At 43.3% G+C, this 21,764-nt stretch overlaps 1 protein-coding gene across 10 annotated transcripts in view; it reads right to left on the bottom strand.

Moving 5' to 3' along the window:
• Nucleotides 1–21,764, bottom strand: part of arhgef37 (Rho guanine nucleotide exchange factor (GEF) 37) — a 200,101-nt gene that overhangs the window by 81,333 nt on the left and 97,004 nt on the right. The window lies entirely within an intron of this gene.

The following is a 21,764-nucleotide window of genomic DNA, read 5'->3' as shown; positions in this document are numbered from 1 at the left end:
TGTTCTACAGCATTCTTCAATGCCCTACCATTTACCATGTATGTCCTATTTTGATTAGTCCTACCAAAATGTAGCACCTCACATTTAACAGCATTAAACTCCATCTGCCATCTTTCAGCCCACTCTTCTAACTGTCCTAAATCTCTCTGCAAGCTTTGGAAACCTACCTCATCATCCACAACGCCACCTATCTTAGTATCATCTGCATACTTACTAATCCAATTTACCACCCCATCATCCAGATCATTAATATATATGACAAACAGCATTGGACCCAGTACAGATCCCTGAGGCACACCACTATACACCGTCCTCCAATCTGACACACAGTTATCCACCACTACTCTCTGGCGTCTCCCATCTAGCCACTGCTGAATCCATTTTACTACTTCCATATTAATGCCTAAAGACTGAACCTTCCTAACTAACCTTCCATGTGGAACCTTGTAAAAGGCCTTACTGAAGTCCATATAGACAACATCCACCATTTTACCCTCATCAGCTTTCTTAGTAACCTCATCAAAAAATTCAATAAGATTTGTCAAACATGACCTTCCACGCACAAATCCATGTTGACTGTTCCTAATCAGACTCTGTCTATCTAGTTAATTATATATACCATCTCTAAGAATACTTTCCATCAATTTACCCACCACTGACGTCAAACTCACAGGCCGATAATTGCCGGGTTTTCTCTCAGAACCCTTTTTAAACAATGGAACCACATGAGCAATACACCAATCCTCCAGCACCATCCCCGTTTCTAATGACATTTGAAATATTTTGGTCAGTGCCACTGCTATTTCTACACTAACTTCCCTCAAGGTCCTAGGGGATATCTTGTCCGGACCCGGAGACTTATCCACTTTTATATTCCTTAAAAGCGCCAGTACTTCCTCTTCTTTAATTGTCATACTTTCCATAACTACCTTTCTTGCTTCCTTTACCTTACATAATTCAATATCCTTCCCCTTAGTGAATACCAAAGTAAAGAAATTGTTCAAAATCTCTCCCATCTCTTTTGGCTCCGCACACAGCCATCCACTCTGATTCTCCAAGGGACCAATTTTATCCCTCACTATCCTTTTGCCACTAACATAACTGTAGAAACCCTATGGATTTATTTTCACCTTACTTGCCAAAGCAGCTTCGTATCTTCTTTTAGTTTTTCTAAATTCTTTCTTAAGATTCTTTTTACATTCTTTATATTCCTCGAACAACTCATTAACTCCAAGCTGCCTATATTTATTGAAGATCCCTCTCTTTTTCCGAACCAATTTTCCAATATCCCTTGAAAATGATGGCTCTCTCAAACTTTTAACCTTTCCTTTCAACCTAACAGGAACATAAAGATTATGAACCTTCAAAATTTCACCTTTAAATGACCTCCATTTCTCTATTACATCCTTCCCATGAAACAAATTGTCCCAATCCACTCCTTCTAAATCCTTTTGCATCTCCTCAAAGTTTGCCTTTCTCCAATCAAAAATCTCAATCCTAGGTCCAGTCCTATCCTTCTGCATAATTACACTGAAACTAATGGTATTGTGATCACTTGACCCGAAGTGCTCCCCAACACATACCTCTGTCATCTGCTCTGTCTCATTCCCTAACAGGAGATCCAACACTGCCCCTTCTCTAGTTGGTACCTCTATGTATTGCTCCAAAAAACTATCTTGCACACATTTGACAAACTCCAAACCATCCAGCCCTTTTACAGAATGAGCTTCCCAGTCTATGTGTGGAAAATTAAAATCTCCCACAATCACAACCTTGTGCTTGCTACAAATATCTGCTATCTCCTTACAAATTTGCTCCTCCAGTTCTCGGTCCCCATGAGGTAGTCTATAATACATCCCTATAAGTGTCACAACACCTTTCCTATTCCTCAATTCCATCCAAATAACCTCCCTAGACGAGTCCACTAATCTATCCTGCCAGAGCGCCGCTGTTATATATTCTCTGATTTATTCTGCTTCTCTTTCCTCAAAGCCTCTCTATATGTTAGATCTGGCTTTACTCCATGATCTATCACTGCTCTATCGCTCCGGATCCCATCCCCCTTGCAAATTAGTTTAAACCCTCCTGAACCATGCTAGCAAACCTACCTGTAAGGATATTGCTCCCTCTCGAATTCGGGTGCAACCCATCCAATCTGTACAGGTCCCACCTTCCCCAGAAGAGATCCCAATGATCCAAAAATCTAAAACCCTGCCCACTGCACCAATCCCTCAGCCACGCATTCAACTGCCATCTCCTCCAATTCTTACCAGCACTATCACTTAGCACTGGCAGCAATCCTGAGAACGCCACCCTTGAGGTCCTGTTCTTTAGCCTTCTGCCTAGTTCCCGAAACTCACACTTCAGGACCTCATCCCTCTTCCGTTGGTGCCAACATGGTGTTGGTGCCAACATGTATCACGACTTCTGGTTGCTTTCCCTCTCATACCAGGATGTTGTGCACCCAGTCAGAGACATCCTGGACCCTGGCACCCGAGAGGCAACAAACCACGCGGGTGTCCTTCTCATGTCCACAAAATCTCCTGTCTGCTCCCCTGATTATAGAGTCTCCAATGACGACAGTCTCCTCTTCTCCATCCCACCCTTCTGCACCACAGGGTCAGACTCAGTGCCAGCGTCAGTTTATAGAGTCATTTTTTTTTTTGCACACAAGAATCTAGTGATATGAGGAGCAGAAAGCTAGTTAAATGAGGAGTGGAAAGTTTCTCACACTTCCCACCCTCCCCACCAAAACACATCCTGCCTCACAGTAGTTTGATATGAGATCACCCATTTTCTCATTAGCCATTTAAGTACCCATATCATTTTCAACCATAAAGAAATATCTAAAATCAGACAATTCTAAAAAGTTACTTTCATGATCAGAGAGGCAAAAAATCATAAAGGTGAGTAGAGTTTCACATGTCAGCATTAATCCATAAATCATTAAAATTGAAAGCATGTGCGTGAAAATAGCATTTTAAAGATTAAAGGTGATTAAGTGATGCATAATTTGTGTGACGACTTAATCAGATTCAATTTGGCGAAACACGTAAGATTCTGGGCTCTTCAATCTCAAGAAAAATGTGGCATTAACACAGAAATGATGCCAATTCACCAGAAGTTTACCAGTTTCAGAGATACAATATGAGAAGCATGTTATTTTGTGTTTTCTGCCTGGATTATTATAGATTTATCGTATGTTTTTGAAATAACAAAGTAATTCAGTAGAATAGAGATAGCAAAGTATTTTTCTTCTGGTGAAAGACCCTAGATCAATAAGCCACAAACTCGAAATTGGAGCCAGTCTATTAAGGACTAAAATCTGGAATAGTTATTTAAACATAGAATGGTACAACATAGGAAAAGGCCCATCAGCTTTTTGTGCCAAACAAATTAAACTAGTAATTAAAAGCCGAACTTAATTATTCCCTTCATCCTACATAATATCCATATCTCTGACATGTCCATGCCAAGCAGGTAGTGGCATGAGTTCCATGTTTCATCTAAATAGATGGTGATAAATAGATTAATACTTTCAAGGCTGAGAGCACAGAAGATCAGAAGAGAATTGGAACAAAGTGGACCTGAAGTATAAACCAGCCATGTCACAACTGAATGGCAGCTTACAGTTTAATGGCTTGCTTCATTTCCTATTTGACATAAATTCATTACTTGTTCAAAGATAATACGATATATAAAATGGCAATAGAGAAGGCCACAGACCAAGATGTCACAATGGGATTAGGAAGTCAAATTGAAATGGGTGGCCTCCAGGAAATTTTTCCTTTTGTAGCGGGCGGAGCAAAGGTGATCACCCAATTTATGTTGGTTTCACCAATGTAGAAGAGTCTACACTGGGAGCATCGGATATAGTGGAAGACCCAGATAGACTCACTTGTGAAGTGTCATCTCACCTGGAAGGACTGTTTAGGGCCTTGAATGGAGGAGGTGTAGGTCAGTATATTAAGTATCCCTCTTGCAGGATTACGTGACTGAAAAGAGAACTGTGGGGAGGACAAGTGGAAAAAGGAGTCACATAGGGAACAATTCCTTTAGAAAGCAGAGAGTGAAGTAGGGGAAAGATATGTTTAGTGGTAGGATGCACGGGTGCTGCTCCCCAACTTTTCCTATGCTACATTGATGTCTGCATTGGTGCTGATTCCTGCATCAATTACATCAACTTTGCCTTCGAGTTCCATTCCACTCTCAAATTTACTTGGAATATTTCTGATACCTCTCTCTTCTTTCTCGATGTCCCTATTTTCATCTCTGGAGACAAGCTATCTATTGGTATCTTTGATAAACCTGCTGAATCTCACAGCTATCCTTACTATACCTCATCCTACCCAGTCACACGAAAAAAAACTGCTATTCAGTTTTTTCCCTTTTCCCAGTTCCTTTGTCCCTGCTGTATCTGTTCTCAGGATGAGGTTTTCCATTCTAGAACATCTGAGATGTTTCCTTTCTACCATCATTGATACTGGCATCTCCTCCATTTCCTGCACATCTGCTCTCAGCCCATTCTCCTGTCGCCACAACAGGGTAGGATTCTCTTTGTCCTACATGCCACTCCCTGAGCCTTCATTTCCAGCACATCATTCTGTGTAATTTTGGTCATCTAATATGGGACCATACAGCTAGGTACATCTTTCCCTCCCCATTCTCCACTTTCAACAGGGATCATTCCTTCCTTGCCCACTTACCCCTTCCCACTGATCTCCCTCCTGGCACTCATCCCTGCAAGTGAGACAAGTGCTTTACCTGCACTTCCTCCTTCACTACCGTTCAGGACCCGAAACAGTCCTTCCAGGTGAGATGACACTTCACCTGTGAGTCTATAGGGGTCCTCTACTGTACCTGGAGCTCCCGGTGCAGCCTCCTCTACATCAATGAGTCCTGGCATAGATTGGGCGACCACTTCCTAAGCACCTTCGTTCTGTATACCACAAAAGATAGAATTTCCCAGTGGCCACCCATTTCAATCCAACTTTCCATTCCTATTTCAACATGCTGGTCTATGGCCTCCTCTACTGTCCAAATGAAGCCACGCTCAAGGAAGAGCAAAACTCCTGTTCCATCTGTGTAGCCTCCAACCTGACTGTATGAACATTGATTTCTCTAACCTCTGATAATTTCTTCCCCCTCCCATTATCACTTTCCACTTCCCATTCGGAATCCCCTCTCACCCCTTCTTGTCTCCTTACCTGCCTAGCACCTCCCTCTGGTGCTCCTCGCCTTCCCTTTCTCCCATGGTCCATCATCCTCTCCTATCAGGTTCCTTCTTCTTCAGCCCTTCCACCTTTATCCCCCTTTCCCCATCCACTCACCTTCCTCCTCACTTATCACCCGCCAGCTTGTACTTTTTCTCCTCCTACTACCTCCTTACTTTGGCTTTATCCTTCTTTCCCGATGAAAAGTCCCAACCCAAAACATTGATTGTTTATTCTCCTCCATTGATGTTGCCCGACTTGCTGAGTTCCTTCAGCATTTTGTACGTGTTACTCAAGGTTGTCAAGTATCTGTTGAATCTCTTGTGCCTGCGAGTCCATTCCCGATATTTTCCTCCACTATATACTGTACACACTAACAATGAATTATTCAAAGAAAAGAATCTTTAGATTTCTTTTTAAATCATCACCAGAAGAGAAGAAACTTATTTCTGCTGAATAAATTATAGTACTTAGATAAGACCAGCTTAAAAACTAGTGTGAATATAGCTGATGCTACTTGCACATAATTTTACTAAAATAATCATGAAATATTAAAAAAATACTCTTTGATAGTAGAGGTATAATTTATAAGGTCCCGCTTGGTGGCGCAATAATATCAGCGCCAGACTCCGGAGCGAAGGTTCCCGAGTTCGAATCCAAGTCAGGTTGAGCGTCGAGCAAGCAACTCGGCCTCGTAAAAACAAGAATAGCTTGCTACGGAAACACCGTCATGCCAGTGCCCCGATAACTCCACTGCCGAGTTAAGGGCTATTCTTCTTCTTCTTCTATAATATATAAGCACATCTCCAATAATGTACACAACAAGTCAATACAGTTTACCAATACACCGCGTTCAAATTTCTTAGCAGCTATAACTGTGAAGGGTTAATTGATGTTTAAAACAGCACTGAAGTATTCCATTATTGAGGTACTACTTTGCTTTACTATGCTGGTTTGACATGTGTCACTTTGCTCCAGAAAGAATAACTGATTTTAGCCAGGGGCTTAAAGTGGAAGGTATGTTCAAAAAAAAATGGAAGTGATAAAGCAAATAGGCATTGTAATTCTGATGTGCCTTTTAGCAGCCAAGTTGAAAGCAAGGCTTTCAAAATCCTGAAACCAGGTTATCTTGTATGAGCCAAAGTTCCAACTCAGAGGTGGGCAGCAGGATCTGAGGGATAAGCTGATGACTCATGGAATCAAAACGTAGCTTCTATATTTTGCTACAGCTTTACATTATGTTTCTGTTTTTTTTAAATCATTCATGGGATATAGGCATTGCTATCTAAAACAAAAATGATTGCCCAACCCTTATTATCCTTTGAACTGAATGGCTTTGTGGGTCATTTCAAAGGACAGTTAATATTCAGCTATGTTACCATGGGCCTGAAATCACGTATTAGGCAGAAGGGGGAGAAAAACATCCATAAAGGACAGGAATGAACCAGGTGGATTTTTCTAAAAATTACATGGTCTCCATTGTAAATTTCTAGTTTTATATTTAAATTAATTGAGGTTAATTTCTTACACCACTCTGGCAGGTTTGAAGCTCACAATCTCTAGGTCATTATTCCATGATCCTATGTTAATAAGTATTCTGCCTCTGTACACCATATGGAATGCTACTTATTAGAAATACAGACAGGGACACAGAATTTAATTTGCACAATTTATAAAAAAAAAGCTTTTAATTCCCAGGAATGTGTTCTGTGTGTAAATAATTGATAGAAAGAGGTTACTCATGCATCACTCAGCAGATCATGTATTGATCTGTACCCCTAAAATGAATACAACATAGAAAAACATGACTTTTTTAACCCAACAACTAAAATGAGTCATTTTATCTGAAGGTGAAGTAAAATAATTCTTATGAGCTTCATTCTTAGCTCAGTAGCATTCAAAGGCCCTAAAAGCCCATACAAAATACATCCCAACACAAATAGTATTACCTCTAAAAAGGTAGGTTAAACTGATACTGAATAGTATTCTTTTCCAATTTCCTACAAGGGTCACTACCACATAATTCTGCTGATGTCTCAGGAATTGATGGCAATGGACCAGGTATTGCACAATTTGAGTGTTCAAATTGCTTTTGTCTATAAGCATCCTACTATGATAGTCCCAATAGCCAGCGGCAAAAGGGATAAACTCTCCCTGCCATAAACTTTCAGGCGCCGACAACTGCCGATGCATTGGAAGCACCCGACCACAGCCGACTCTGAGTTCGTCAGAAAACCTTGAGCCTCCGTCCAGCCCTCTGACACCGAGCACCATCTCTGCCGAGCGCTTCGACCCCGCCCTGGTCGCCGAGCAACAAGCAAAGCTGAGGACTCGGGGCCTTCTCCTCCGGATATTCTGGATCACACAGTGGCAGTGGCAGCGAAGAAGGCATTTCAGAAGTTTCTCCAGATGTTCCTCCATGCTCTCACGTCTGTCTCCATCAAATCAGGATTATGCACGGCACCCTATTTGACAGATAGCAGATATCATTCACTGGAATGGCCGCTGCGCGCTGCGTCACGTCACCATCTTCTCCTCCTACTTTGCAAACAGTTGAGTATTTGGAGGGTTTGGGCTGGTTATTGAAAGGATTGAGGTGGTGAAGATGTAGGACAGAGAGATACTGGATCAGAAGAGGGTTTACAAAGAAAATCTTGCAGGGTTCATAGATGTCTGGAGGAGAAAAATGGGTAGAATGGTGATGGCTGGAGTGTTAATCATGGGGAGGCCTGAGGATATCAGGAGCAGAGGAGGAGGGAATGATTACATCTTGATGTCTTAGACACCTTGTGAGTAGACCAAGGTTGGAACTCTTGAAACTAGTACCCACAAGTTATGACCTGCTTTAGTGTGATAGACTCACATCATTTGAGTTCTCTCATTCAAGCACACATGGGCAGAATACCTTTGTATAAGTGGTTTCAAAACCTCAGTTGCACCTGATTTGGCATTAATGAGTATGCTTGGCAGCTTCCTTAATATGCATATTGTCATAGACATGGAAGCACAAGTCATACAGAATTTAAAAAGAAATCAATGAGTTAGGACATGGAACACCAAATTATCATCTTGGTTTTTGATTTTATCTAGAAAGACCATTGATATATTTAAAAAATACATGAAATACAAAGAGAGAGAGAAAGAAAAAAAATCGGGGCAGAATCACAGAGAAGCATATACGGAAAGCATGGTACAAAATTTGTGGTAACTGTGAAATTTTGAAATATGACAACTAGTCTAGCCATATCTCCATGACCACTTGCTTTAAAATTTTAAGATATAGAACATCAGATCCTGCCTTTCAGTCCAATTAACTTCTTGAAATACTTTACGATTTTTTTCTGAGCTTCTCCTTCACTCTACACGTATAGTTCTTTGCAATTTTAGAAATCTTACAGCATTTTCTTTTGTGACGGCACATAAAATATTTGTTTAAGTTCTATTTCTTTATTCCACAGCCATATTTTCTGTTTGAATCTGTAGAAATGCTTCTTAAACTTGAGCTATTGTGCTTTTTACATATTTATAGAAGCTCTTAGAGATATACAGAACAGAAACAGGCCCTTCAGCCTAACGTCGTTCCTGACCAAAGCACCTACCTGAACTCATCTCATTTGCCTGCATTTGACCCACCTCTCTCTAAATCTTTCCTATCCATGTACTAGTCCACATATCTTTCAAATGTAATTGCACCTTCCTGTACCAATTCCTCCGGCAGCTGGTTTCATACATCCACCACTGTCTGTGTGAAAAATATGCCATCAGATCCGCTTTAAATCTTTTCCCTATCACCTTAAATCCACGTTTTCTAATTTTAGACTCCCCTAGCCTGGTTGTGAAAAATGGAGTGTGACCATGCACTTTATAATGGTTGCTCCTCAATGAGGTCACCCCTCAGCATCCTTCATTCCAGGGGAAGGACTCCCATCTAATCCAATTTCTCGTTATAACTCAAGCCCTCTAGTCCCAGCAACATCCTCTTTCTGCACTACCTCAAGCCTAATCACATCCTACCTATAGTACAGTGACCCAACTACACACAATGCTGCAAATGTGATCTCATCAATTTCTTGTACAACTATAACATGACTTACCAATTCCATAACATGACTTACTCAATGCCCCAACCGATCATGGCTTGTACACCTTATGCTTTCTTCACTGCCTGTGTTGCCACTTTTGGGGACTTGTACCCTTGACTTCTGTTATACAACATTCCCCAGGCCCCTGCCACTGATTGTCTGTATATATTTTGCACCAACCCACTGGTTTTCAATTTCTTTATCAAAGCCTTGATCCTGCTTTGTGAAACACAGTTCCTCGGGCCTCCTGCTTTTCATGCCAATGTTACAGGCCTTATTAGTCTTTTCATTTGACCTGATGTTATTTTTACCTCACCTTGAAAACTATTTCTGGACCATTTTTCTTGATTTTTTTTGCCAGAGATGACTATATATTACTTATAAAACATACAATAATTCTTTAAATGTTATTCATTGCCTGCTTATGTCATAGCTTTCATGTAGTTTCCCAATTGTTATGAATATAGCATGAGTTCAGTTAAAGACACTTCAGTTTTGTCATTTTGCCATGCTTTCCAGCTTTAATAATTGCCACTATATTGCACAATTTGCATTACCAACAGAAGATGAATTTTAAGGCAGAAAATGTTAATGTTTAGAAACTGGATAGAAACCAGACACTTCCAGTCCCATTCCTTCTCCCCTCACTCCCCAAAAAGCATGTTACTAAACAAAAACTATTCTCCTGCCTTACTTAAAGGCAGGAAGATTATACTGATGAGATTCTCTTCGTATCTACACATATGAAAAACCTTCATCTGCCTTATACCATGCTCCAGAAATTAGACATTCCTACTGACCCTTCAGCTCAATACAATCTTCCTCATGCTACTAAACTCAAGCACTTCCACTGCAGGTCTGCTGAATCACAGAATGAGTTGTAGGAAATAACCCAATAGCTAGCTACAATATATTCACTGTTAAAATAGCTAACAAAAATACAAATAAAAGGATTCACCAGCCCTCCGTAAGATTTCATATTTTATTGCCTCACAATGTTGAATATCAGTGGATTTCATTCAGCTTTTATTGACACTGATCAACAGAAAAAGACTCTTTTGTGTCAAAGTGAAAATAGATCCCTACAAAGTTCAAATTAATTTCAAATATAATACACTGTACACAAAATGATAGATTGCATAAGTATTCATCCCCCTTTAATATGACACACCAAATCAACTGGTGTAGCCAATTGGTTTTAGAAGTCACATAATTAGATAAATGGAGATCACTGTTTGCAGACAAGGCTTCAATTTATTTTAGTAAAAATACACCTGTATCTGGAAGGTCCATCTGTTGGTGAGTCAGTATCCTGGCAAACCTACATCATGAAGACAAAAGAACACTCCAAAGAACTCCACAAAAAGGTTATTGAAAAGCAAAAATCCAGGAGATGAATGCAAGAAAATTTCCAAATCACTTGTAAGGGGGGGTTTCGTCTCTTATGTTACTGTGTAGGCTAATTAAAATGGCTTCTTTGTTATGTTATACTTGGGAATGCTTCTTTGTTATGTTAAACGCTGAGAAAGTTTTTGCGCTAGCAGCTTGTTTTGGGTTAGAGTGTGATAAGAATATGTTACGAACCAATTGGAATAGTTGTTTTGTTTTTGGTGTATTTGAAGATATTGTATGCGTGGGGTTTTGGGAAAGAAGGCGAGAGAGAGAGACAGAGGATGGACCACGTGTTGAGTCCGCTAACGGGGTCGGACCCCGAGGAGGGCGTTCGGCGAGGAGAGGAGACGGAGACGGACTCATGTGGAGCGTCTGGTCGACCACTGTTGTTGGTCCCAGGCGGCCGGTCGAGGTGGTCCGAGGGGTCGCAGGGTGAAGAAGAAGGGTCCTGAGCTCCAACTGTTTGTGCCGAAGAGATTGAACTTTGATAAGTGTGGTACCTTTTATTTTCCTTTTATATTTTATCCTCTATTAATTATATAGTTCCAGTAATATCTATAAATGGTAAATCATTTAATCGTATCTGGTGTATTGTCTGTTATTTGGGCGGGGTGCAGTACATCACACAGCATCCACACAAACTAATTACCCAGTTTGGCGGGGCCGAGGGCTGTTTCCCTAGACGACAGCGAGCTGAACGACCCTGAGGCTGGCCAGGGGGGCTACACACTGAATATCCCTTGGAGTACAGTCAAGTCAATCATTAAGAATTGGAAAAAATACGGCACAGCTGTAAAGCAAGCTGTCCTTAAAAACAAAGCAACCATGCAAGAAGGGCACTAGTAAGGCAGGTCACCAAGAGACCGATGACAACTCTGGAGGACTTGCAAGCTTCCGTGGCTGAGATGGGAGAGAATGCGCATATAACAACTGTTGCCCGGGTGCTTCACCAATTGCAGCTTTATAGGGAAGTGGCAAAGAGAAAGCCACTGTTGAAAAGTACTCACGTGAAATCTTGGCTAGAGCTTGCCAGAAGGCATGTGGGAAGATTCTGAAATCGGCTGGAAAAAGGTTCTATGGTCTGATGAAAACAAAATTGAGCTTTTTGGCCATCAAACTAAACACTATGTTTCGCGTAAGCCAAACGCCTCACATGATCAAAAACACACCATCCCTACTGTGAACCATTGTGGTGGCTGCATTATGCTGTGGGGATGCTTCACTGCAGCAGGCCCTGGAAGGCTTGTGAAAGTAGAGTAAAATGAATGCAGCAAAATGCAGAGAGATCCTGGAGGAAAACCTGCTGCAGTCTGCAAGAGAACTACGACTTGGGAGATTTGTTTCCAGCAAGACAATGACCCTAAGCAGAAAGCTAAAGCTACACAGAAATGGCTTAAAGACAACAAAGTTCATGTCCTGAGTAACCAAGTCTGAGTCCAGATCTCAAACAAATTGAGAATTTGTGGCTGGACTTGAAAAGGGCTGTTCACTCATGATCCCCATGCAATCTGAAAGAGCTTGAGCAGTTTTGTAAAGATGAATGGGGAAAAATTGCAGTGTCCAGATGTGCAAAGCTAATAGAGACGTATTCACACACTCAAGGCTGTAGTTGCTGCCAAAGGTGCAGCTACTACTGACTTGAAGAGGGGGAGTAATTATTCAGTCAATTATTTTATGTTTAATAATTGTAATAAATTTAGACCAATTTGTAGAAATTTGTTTTCACTTTGACACAAAAGAGTCTTTTCTGTTGATCAGTGTCAAAAAGGCCACTGTGATTCAATGTTGTAGAACAATAAAACATAAAATTGTCCAAGGAGGAAAATTTTATAGGCACAGCAGGTTAACCATTTGTATATTAATACTGTCACCAGTAGTTTTTCAGCTTCTGGAAGAGTGACTTGCCAATTGAATGTTAATATATATGAGATGGTATTTGTCAAAGAATGAATCTTAAAAATTATAAATTCCTGCTTGTATAGGACTTTGTGTTCTTCATTAAGTGAGGAAAAAAAATACACATTCATATTATCCAGAAATTATACATATATACATATTCAGGAAAAACTGCATGACCAGGTCTCTGGCACAGTCTAGCTCTATGGCTCAGAAGGGAGGTGGGGAGAAGAGGAAAGTGGGTGGTAATAGGGGACTCCATTGTTACGGAACAGACAAGAGATTCTGTGGACGTGAAAGAGCTCCTGGATGGTATGCTGCCTCTCAGATGCCAAGGTAAGGGGGATTCCGACTGGGTCCACATCATTCTTGTGAGTAGTTAGAACTCATGATTTATATTGGTACCAAAGACATCAGTAGGTAAAATGATGACCTCCTAAAGAGACAATGTAGGGAGCCAGGTAGGAAGCTGAAAAGCAGAACCTGAAGATTGGTAATCTCTGGATGGCTGCTTGAAATGAGCCAGTGAGAGTAAGAATATGATAATTTGGCAGACAAATGTATGGCTGAAGAACTGGTGCTGCATGCAGGGTTTCTGCTTTGTGGATCATTAGGGAGGGCATGACTCGTAAAAAAGGAACAGAATAAATCAGAACCTGAGGGGCCAATATCCTTATAGACAGGTTTGCTCGAGCTGTTTGAGAAGATTCAAACTAGTTTGACAGGGAGAAGGGACACAAAGGGATAGATTAGAGGATGGGTCAGTTAGAGTGAAGATAATTGACAAGTGTAGAGAGACCATGAGGAAGGATAGGCGATAGGTAGGGCATAATTACAGTCCATTCAGTGGATTGAAAGGTGCCAATTTAGTGCAAGAAGTATCAGGAACAAGGGCAATGAACTTAGAACACAAATAAGTACATTAAAATACAACATTTGGGGCCATTACAGAGACTTGGCTGTCACAAGGGCAGGAATGACTACTGGATGTTCCAGGGTTTAGATATTTCAAAACGGACTGGGAGAGAGGTAAAAGATGGGGGGAGACAATGCTAATCAAGGATAGTATCATGGCTGCAGAAAGGGAGAATGTCATGGAGGGATCAATGGAAATTAGAAACAGGAAGGGAGCAATTTGGGAGTATTCAACAGATCTCCTAATCACAATGGGGTGCAGATCGTAAGGCAAAATTTGGAAAGGTGAAAAAATAACAGAGTTATTATCATGAGTGACTTCAACTTCCCTAATTTTGATTGTCACTTCCTTGGTGCAAAAAGTTCAGATGTGGTGGAATTTGTCAGGTATATCCAGGAAGGATTCTTGACAGAATATGTAGACAAATTGACTGGAGGAGAGGCTATACTGAATCTGGTACTAAGCAATGAACCTGGTCAGGTGACAGATCTCTTAGTGGGTGAGCATTCTGGAGACAATGACCACAACTCCTTGTGATTCACTTTGGAAGGTCAAACTTGAAAGCAGAGTACAGGGTTAGTGGCAGGATTCTTAACAGTGTGGAGAAACGAAGGGATCTTGGGTCCACGTCCATGATATAATGTTGTAGATCAATAAAACTGTGGTTAGACCATAACTGGAGTAATGTGTTCATTTCTGGTTACCTCATGATAGGAAGGCTGAGGAAACATTAAAAGGGGTGCAAAGGAGATTAACCATGATTCTGTCTGAATTAGTGATCATGTCTTATAAGGATAGGTTGAGCAAGCTGGTGCTTTTCTCTTTAGAGTGAAGGAATATGAAAGGCGGTTTGATAAAGGCATACAAGATGATATGAGGCATAGGTAGAGGATACAGCCACAGACTTTTTCCCAAGGTAGAAATTGTTAATATGAGCCGCATAACTTTAAGGTGTTTAGAGGAAAGAATAGGGGAGATGGCAGAGGTAGTTTTTTTTAAATAGAGTGGTAGATGTGTGGAAAGCACGGCAAAGGTGGTGGCAGAAGAAGTACCTTAGAAACATTATGAGACTCATAGACACATGGATGAAAGAAAAATAGTCATAGTCAGACTTTATTGATCCCGAGGGAAAGTGGGTTTCGTTACAGTTGCACCAACCAAGAATAGAGTATAAATATAGCAATATAAAACCATAATTAAATAATAATATGTAAATTATGCCAGGAAATAAGTCCAGGACCAGCCTATTGGCTCAGGGTGTCTGACCCTCCAAGGAAGGAGTTGCAAAGTTTGATGGCCACAGGCAGGAATGGCTTCCTATGATGCTCAGTGTTGCATCTCGGTGGAATGAGTCTCTGGCTGAATGTACTCCTGTGCCCAACCAGTACATCATGTTGTGGATGGAAGACATTATCCAAGATGGCATGCAACTTGGACCGCATCCTCTTTTCAGACACCGCCGTCAGAGAGTCCAGTTCCATCCCCACAACACCACTGGCCTGACGAATGAGTTTGTTGATTCTGTTGGTGTCTGCTACCCTCAGCCTGGTTCCCCAGCACACAACAGCAAACATGATAGCACTGGCCACCACAGACTCGTAGAACATCCTCAGCATCGTCCGACAGATGTTAAAGGACCTCAGTCTCCTCAGGAAATAGAGACGGCTCTGACCCTTCTTGTAGACAGCCTCAGTGTTCTTTGACCAGTCCAGTTTATTGTCAATTCATAGTATCCCCAGTAATCCTCCACCGTGTCCACACTGACCCCCTGGATGGAAGCAGGGGCTATTTGGGACAGAAGTGTTAGATTGATCTTATAGTAGGTTAAAGGGTCAACACAACATCATGGGCATAAGGACCTGCACCATGCTATACAGCTCTATGTTTTATATGCTAGGCACAACATGAGATTTAGAAAAATAAAACATGGAGCTGAAGATTGGATTTAATCTGGGATCATATTCATTTCCAAATTACTGAGCTAAAAATATAATGAACCTTGCGCTTTCTGCAATTTAGAAAATGAATTATCAGTAAATATATAATGATCCTATCACTGCAATCACAACACTTATAAAATTCTAATCGTAACTGGAATTCAAATTACAAAAATGAATGACCTTGGGTGTATGTTTGTAAAGTACTAGTTTCCAATAGTCATGAGGGTGTTGTGACAGATATTTTCAGAATAAATAATACACATTAAGTGTTATGATACATTTAAGATGTTTTACTGTTGTGGTAAACCATATATATATGTTGTAACTGGGTTACCTGTCTGGACACGCCCCTCTGTTGACTGCTCCTGTGGCTCCTCCCACAGACCCCTAAATAAAGGCGATTGCGCCATTGCCCCTCCTCTCAGTCCAGGGGCAGATACTCAGCATGGTGGAGGTCACATTTTACTGCTAATAAAAGCCTTTCAATATTTACTCTACTTCCAGTCTTTTAGAGTTATTGATGGTGCATCAATTTTATTAGCAATAATTTTAAAGCATAGAACACGTCCTGAGACCCGACAAGTTAGACCTCAACCCTCAAACACCTGAAGCTGGAAATGCTTTCGAACTCTGGCTGGCCTGCTTCGAATCATACCTAGAGGAGATTCAAGTGACCGAGTCCACAGCAAAGCGCAGGGTTCTCCTCTCCAGGGTCAGTCCACGGGTCTACTTGATGATCAGAGACCAGCCGAGCTACGACGGCGTGATGAACACCCTCAAAAGACAATACCTGCGGCCGGTAAATACCATCTACGCGCGGCATCGCTTTGCGACACGGCAGCAGCAGCCCAGAAATACAAGCACTGAGTTCATCCGGGCCCTACAGACACTCGTGCGGACCTGCGATTGCCGGGGGCTGACGGCTGAACAGCATGCAGAGCTCCTAGTAAGAGACGCCTTCGTCACGGGGACCGGGTCAGTGTATGTGCGCCAGCGGCTACTGGAACAAGCTGATCTTACCTTACGTTCGGCAACTGAGCTGGCCGACACGCTGGAGGCCGCTCTGCACAACTCTGAGGTTCTCCGGGCACGCAATCCCCTAATGGCCTCATGGACACCGCAATCCCCGCAACCCGCCGGCGAATCGACAACGGTTGCTGCCAGTCACAAGTCTGCGAAGTGCTACTTCTGTGGACTCGAGAAGCACCCCCAGAAACGCTGCCCGGCCCGAGAAGCTACCTGCTCCAGCTGCGGAAAGAAGGGCCACTTCGCCAAGACCTGTAAATCCAAACTGCGAGCGGGATCTAGCAGCGCCACGTGCGAGGCATGGGGATCGTCATCTTGCCTGCACACCGCCACCATGTGTGAGACATGGGGGTAGCCATCTTACGACCCACGGGTGCTCATGGGGCACACAACCGCGCTGGACCAAGAGAGCGTCTCAACCCTGGCCTCGGTGATCCTCGACCAAAGCGCTCCCCACCAGCTCGCAAGGTCAATGATGGACATCCTGGTGGAGGGGCACAGGACAAGCTGCCTGTTTGAGAGTTTTATCCACCCGGACACAGTGCAGTATTGCGGACTTGCGATACAGCCGGTAAGTCAAAGGGTTGCCATGGCTTCCAGGTCGCATACAACAGACATCCGGGGGGGGGTTGTGTAGCAATGCTAGTGGTGCAGGGCACAGAATATCAAGACTTTACAATACTGGTCGTGCCTCAACTGTATGCCCCTGTGCTATTGGGGCTCGACTTCCAGAGCCACCTGAAAAGCGTGACAATGGAGTATGACGGGCCCCTCCCACCAATCACTGTCATAAATCCCCAGTTTTGTAGGGATATGTCACATACCCCGCTACTGACCACACACACACATCGACCTGTACATCCCACCCAACACCATGCCAACTGCCACACTACCGACACCACTTGCAGCCTCTCCACCCTCAGGATCCCTCCCCCACCGCTGTTCGCCAACCTGACCCCCGACTGTAAACCTGTGGCAACTAAAAGCAGGAGATACAGCGCGGGAGACAGAGCTTTCATTAAGTCGGAGGTGCAGCGGCTGCTCAGGGAGGGGGTCATTGAGGCAAGCACAAGTTCTTGGAGGGCGCAGGTGGTTGTAGTTCGGATCCGGGAGAAAAATGGGATGGTCGTGGACTATAGCCAGGCCATCAATATGTTCACGCAGCTCGACGCGTACCCTCTACCCCGCATCGTGGATATGGTCAATCAGATAGCACAGTACAAGGAGTACTTGACCATAGACCTAAAATCCGCTTACCATCAGCTCCCCATCCGCCGGGAGGACCGCCCTTACACCGCCTTCGAGGCAGACGGCAGGCTTTATCACTTCCTGCGCATCCCCTTCAGTGTCACGAATGGTGTACCTGTCTTCCAGAGGGAAATGGACCGGATGGTGGACCAGTGCCAACTGAAGGCCACATTCCCATATCTGGATAACATCACCATCTGCGGTCACGACTGGCAGAATCATGACAACAACCTCCAAAAATTTCTCCAAGCAGCCAAAGCTTTCAACCTCACCTATAACAAGGACAAGTGTGTATTCGGGACCACCCAACTTGCTATCCTTGGGTGTGTCATGGAGAACGGAGTCATTGGCTTTGACCCCGACCGTATGCGCCCCCTGTTGGAATTCCCTCTTCCCAACACTCTCAGAGCCCTCTAAAGGTGCCTGGGCTTCTTTTCATATTACGCCCAATGGGTCTCTAACTACGCAGACAAGGCCCGCCCCCGGTCAAGTCCACCACATTCCTCCTCTCTGCCGAGGGTCGCACGGCCTTCAGCCGCATTAAAGGGGACATTGCCAAAGCAGCAATGCATATGGTGGACGAGGCCATTCCCTCCCAAGTAGAGAGTGACGCCTCCGACTTTGCACTGGCTGCTACCCTCAACCAGGCGGGAAGACCGGTGGCGTTCTTCTCCCGTACTCTTCAAGGCTCTGAAGTTCGGCACTCCGCAGTGGAGAAAGAGGCCCAGGCCATAGTGGAAGCTATTAGGCACTGGAGGCACTATCTCGCCGGCAAAAAGTTTACCCTGCTGACTGAGCAGCGCTCAGTCGCATTCATGTTTAGTAACCAACAGCGGGGCAAAATCAAAAATGATACAATTCTGAGGTGGAGAATCGAACTCTCCACCTTCAACTATGACATCATGTACAGGCCTGGGAAGCTCAACGAGCCCTCCGATGCCCTATCCTGGGGAACATGCGCCAGCGCACAGATCGACTGGCTATACGCCCTACATATAGATCTTTGCCACCCGGGGGTTACCCAGCTTTTCCACTTCGTGAAAGCCCAGCACTTGCCTTACTCCCTTGAGGAGATCAGGATGATGACCAGGGACTGCCAAGTCTGTGCACAGTGCAAACCGCACTTCTACCGACCCGAAAAGGCACAACTAATCAAGGCCACCCGCCCCTTTGAGTGACTGAGTGTTGACTTTAAGGGCCCCCTTCCCTCCACCGACTGCAATGTGTACTTTCTTAACATTATCGAAGAGTACTCGCGGTTCCCCTTCGCCATCCCCTGCCCCGATACCACTACCACGTCAGTCATAAACGAGGGTCCTCGTTTATGAGTGACGAGCTGTGCCAATACCTGTTGGCTAGGGGTATTGCAACTAGTAGGACCAAGAGCTATAATCCCCGGGGGAATGGACAGGTGGAGAAGGAGAATGCCACAGTGTAGAAAGCCACACTCTTAGCCCTCAGGTCAAAGGGGATGCCAGTCTCCGCTGGCAGGAGGTCCTCCCTGAGGCACTCCACTCCATCCGCTCCCTGTTATGCACGTCCATCAATGCCACCCCCCATGAGCAACTCTTTTCTTTTCCCAGAAAGTCAACCACTGGGACCACCCTACCAACTTGGCTGACGTCCCCAGGGCCAGTCCTGCTCCGGAAACATGCCAGGAGCAATAAATACTCCCTGGTGGCTGAGAGAGTTCACTTACTTCATGCGAACCCCCAGTATGCCTATGTGATTTTACCTGATGAGCGGGAGGACACGGTCTCCATCCGCAACCTGGCGCCCGCAGGAGCACCGGGCCCCTACCCTGAACACTCCATGGTGACTATTAACCCCGTATCCACTGATAGAAATACTCACGAGACACCACGCACTCCAAGCCCTACACAGACACCACACGACACTCCCATACCAGGTACGACGCACACGCACGAGGGATTACCGACGCCTAACGTGCTGACACTTCAAGTCAGGCCAGAGCCAGCACAACCACCGTCACTGGTGCAATTACCACCAGTGTATGTAGATCACAGCGACGGACTCGACCGCCTGATAGACTTGACCTGTAAATATACTTGTTTTAAATATTGTCAGTCACTTCACCCTGCGGGATTCTTTTTAAAAAAAGGAGGGGTGAATGTGGTAAACCATATATATATGTTGTAACTGGGTTAACTGTCTGGACACACCCCTCTGCTGACTGCCCCTGTGACTTCTCCCACATAACCCTGAATAAAGGTGATTGCGCCATTGCTCCTCCTCTCAGTCCAGGGCAGATACTCAGCATGGTCGAGGTCACATTTTACTGCTAATAAAAGCCTTACAGTATTTACTCTACTTCCAGTCTTTTGGAGTTATTGATGGTGCATCAACTGTGCCTGAGACTGCAGCATATTTCTAGTCTGAAGGAGAAACTCCTGTTCTTTTTGGACAATTGGAAAGCTGGCTGCAACATGCACAACACAAGCTGAAACCAGTCCTGAGCCAATAGTAGACTGGAGCCTGAAGCAGATATTATCATTGGCAATGGGCCTGATGGCAGTTTTAGATAAGGAACCTGATGACTACAGAAAACATAATCTATATGGACCATTCCTGGCACAGATTGAGTATCACTAGAACCTTTACCATCTGTTTATCACCTGACAACCAAGTGCTATGCACAAAAAGTCTAGGCTTCTAGAAAGTTATGAAAGTTGACAGATCTTAACCTATGCAAGTGCCTGCAAATGCACCAAGTAATTAATAGTAAACCACTAATTTTGAATTTGCAAAATAAAAAGGTAACTTTCACATTCAGTACACATGTAAATATCTGTATTGTAAAATGTCCCTTTCAAGTATAGACTTAGCAACTACGGCGAAAGAAATATAATGAATGCCATGAGTATTGTGAACTACACTGTGATAAACAATGATGTAAGTTACTAATTTCCGTTATATGATGTCTACAAAGCATCAACAGACTTTTAATAATCCATCTGTATTGTGTAAAACAAAGCCCAGTTCTGAGGCAGGGCTTTGACCTGAAATGTTAACAATTCCTTTCCTCCCACAGATGCAGCTCCTCCCACTGAGTTCCTGCAGCTATTGTTTGTTGCCCCAGTAATGCTAGCTGCATGTTAGCAACACCAAAGAATCTTGAATGTATCAAAAAGATACTGCCATCGAACATTTGGAACTTCTTTGTTAAGTTAGTAAGAAAAAATGGAAATTGCCCAAAAATCATTTTTAAAAGTACGATTTTAAAGAATTATCTTACACAGAATGATGGATCTCATCTTGAAATCCACTTATGAATTTTGTTCAGTGGTTATAGAGGGGACATGGGGTTATTTTAATTCTCATACAATATGACAAGGAAATAGTCAATTAGTAGTATGCGGAAGTAGAAATATATTAAGGGAATCAAGGAATATAGTGTTAGTGGCACTGAGGTAAAACATCAGTTCTGACTCTCTGCAATGGTGAAATAGATATGAGGAGCCAAAAGATCTAATCCTCTTATTTTTTTTTTCTTTTTAAAAGAACTTTTAGGGCAGCGCAGTAGCATAGTGGTTAACGTAACACTTTACAACACCAGCTGTAAGATCGGAGATCAATTCCCACCACTGTCTGTAAGAAGGTTATACATTCTTCCCATGAACGAGAGGGTTTCAAACAGTGCTCTGCTTTCCTCCCACATGCCAAAGACGTACAGGTTAAGGTTAATAAGTTGGAGGCATGCTATGTTGGTGCCAAAAGCATGGCAACACTCGTGGGCTGCGCCCAGTATATCCCAACTATGTTGGTCGCTGCCGCTAGCTATGTATTTCACTGTATGTTTCAATGTATATGACAAATAATGCAAACCTTTGAAATCCATTAATCCAAGGCTAGCAACCGCCACTGACGACTTATAAGACATGATGTCCGTGTCCCATAAATAGAGATAAAAAATATTCAGAGGAAAATGCACAAAAACCAAAAAAGAATTCAGATCTCGACAAAAAACGTTACCAACTTTCTTAGAGTGAATATGCAAATCCTCTCCCCAAAGCTAATGCTAAGTAAACAT

The sequence above is a fragment of the Mobula hypostoma genome, chromosome 7, assembly GCF_963921235.1.
Source record: "Mobula hypostoma chromosome 7, sMobHyp1.1, whole genome shotgun sequence".
Lineage (NCBI taxonomy): Eukaryota > Metazoa > Chordata > Chondrichthyes > Myliobatiformes > Myliobatidae > Mobula > Mobula hypostoma.
Note: the sequence above shows the minus strand (reverse complement) of the source record. Positions and strands in the feature narration are given on the sequence as shown.